This window comes from Grammomys surdaster, unplaced genomic scaffold, assembly GCF_004785775.1.
Source record: "Grammomys surdaster isolate TR1022 unplaced genomic scaffold, NIH_TR_1.0 126109, whole genome shotgun sequence".
Taxonomy (NCBI): Eukaryota; Metazoa; Chordata; class Mammalia; order Rodentia; family Muridae; genus Grammomys; species Grammomys surdaster.
In genome coordinates this window covers 5850481-5853046 of record NW_021620917.1, presented here as the reverse complement: position 1 = coordinate 5853046, position 2566 = coordinate 5850481, and positions in this window count along the sequence as shown.

The window sequence follows — 2566 nt, the reverse complement described above, 5'->3', positions numbered from 1 at the left end:
CTCTCTCTCTCTCTCTCTCTCTCTCTCTCTCTCTCTCTCTCTCTCTCCTCCCTGACTATTGATGGGATGTCAGCAGCAGCCCGCACTTGGAACTCCAGCTGCCACCCCTTTCTGACCTCCACATGGAATTGGGTACTGGAGTATACAGGCGATGAAAGGGATTGAGACTCCAGGGAAGCAGTTTCCATGGCTTGCCCTCCACCTTAGGTGAGCTTTGGGTACAGCAGCAGCCTTCGAGTGGAACCATGAAGGCCCAGGTTTAGATCTCCAGCACCCATGACCAGGAGAGATGTCTCAACAGTTAGGAACACATGCAGAGGACCTGCGTTTGATTTCCTGAACCCATGTGGTGGCTTAGTCACCTGTAACTCCAGTTCCGGGGCATCCAGTGCCATCTTCTGAGCCCATGGGTGTCTGCCCAGCTTTTTAAGCATGGGTCCTTGTATCCTCCCATCTCTGCCTCCCCAGCCCTGGCATTGGCTCCATGCTTTGCCAGCATCAAGCTTTGACATGGATTCTGGGGAATCGGACTCAGGTTCTCATGCTTCCTCCAAAAACTAAGGGTCTCCACGGCCCACTAAACTCATGTGTCTTATGTACTGTGTGGGTTTCTTCCCAAAGAGAATGAGGTACAGGGGCGAGGGCAATGCTTCATAGTTAAAGCACTTACCGTGCAAACACAAGGATCCAAGTTCCAATCCCCAGGTCCCCTGGAAATGCTGACTGGGCAGGTCTGTAATTCCAGTCTTCAAAGGCAAAAATGGGGACTCCCCAAAGCGGGCTATGTAGTGGGACTAGCCACACGGGTGCACTCTGGACTGATTGAAAGACTGCCTCAGAGAGTAAGGTGGAAAAGTGATGAGGGGTAATTTCTCCACATCAACATCAACCTCAGCCACCACATACATGTGCACCAACATACATACGTGTACACACACACACACACACACACGGAAAAGGAAAGAGAAAAAATCAGGAAGAGGATAAAAACCTGCAGTCGCCTGCAGCTGAGATAATTTCAGTACCGTGTCGGCAAGAATCCCGCCTGGTCTCTTGGTCCAACCAGATTCTTAGACTGTCAACAATCAAATTGTCAGGAAAAGATTATAATTGCTTAATCGGGAAAGGACAAAGGGTAGAGACGAACCTCCCATCTGCCAACAGTAGCAGAAGTGAGGATTAAAAATTAGTTGGTGGCTTAGCTGATATTTTTAGAATTCCGCCAGCGAGGGACGAGGATTCTAAAAGCAGGAAAGTGATCTGAGCCCAGCATAATTCAGCAAAGATCACACACAGTTAGCTTAGTGCCCTTTGTGAAGACGCGATCGCAGGCAGGGTGGGAGGATTTATCTGGAAATTGCTTGGCAAGCAGAATTTGATCTGGGACAGGCAGCCTAGATGAAGACAGGAGAAACTCCGGTGAGCCGTGCTGGAGATCACCAGAGATACTGTGTTTAAATGGATGATGGGCAATGGGCATGCTTTGTTAGTCTATGTCTGTGAAGAATTAGGTAATGTGCCCAGTAGAGGTTGACTCTGAAAGTGAGAGAGATGAATGGAAGAATAAACATATTCCCAACACTGAGCATTTTTGCTGGGCATGGTGGGGTCTACCTGGAAGCCGAGCAATCAGGAGGCTGCAGTGGAGGGCTTGCAGAGACCCCATCACAAGCACAAGTCAAGGAAAGGGCCGAGAAATGTGGCTCTGTCAGTAGCTGCTTGCCTAGCATGTCCAAGGCCCTGGGTTCCCAGCACTCAACAGGTGGAGGCAGGAGGATCAGTGTTTGAGGCCAGCCTGGGCTATGTGAAGCCAGCCTGGGCTATGTGAAGCCAGCCAGGGCTATGTGAAACCCACCTCAGAAACAACATACAGAAATCACCAAATCAAAACAGCTGCAACAAACCTCAAAACAGGAGGGAGATGCTTTGAGGGGAAGTTGCTTGCCTTGTGAGCCTGACCATCTAAGGTCAATACTCTGATGCCTTGCTGCTGAAATGGCTGACCTGGGGGTGAATGCTTATAATACCAAGGTAGAACCCTGGAGCTCATTGGTCAGCTGGTGTAGTCAAGTCAGTAAGCGGCAGGTTCAGTGAGAGACTGTCTCAAAAAGGTTGACATTGCCTAAGAAGGGACACTGGAGGATGCCCTCTGGCCTCCAATTCGCACACATACACATATGCATGGACCCCTCCCAACACACTCCCTCACATACACAATCACACACACACACACACACACACACACACACACACACTCAGCAGCAGAAGGCCACATCTTGTTAGCAGCCTATATAAAGGGCATGGAAGAAGGAAGCGTGCTCTCTTTGCCTGCTTGCTTTTACTCTTGCTGGCAAGTCCATTCCTCCACTGGCATTACAGCCCGTGTCTTCAGGGTTCAGCTGAAGACCAATTGAACAACTACTGAATTCTTACGCTTTTCATCGCTAGACAGCCATTGTTGGACTAGCTGAACCACAGCCTGTAAGATGTTCTAAAAAATCCCATATATGTTATATAATATATATATATAATATTATATATATATATATATATATATATATATATA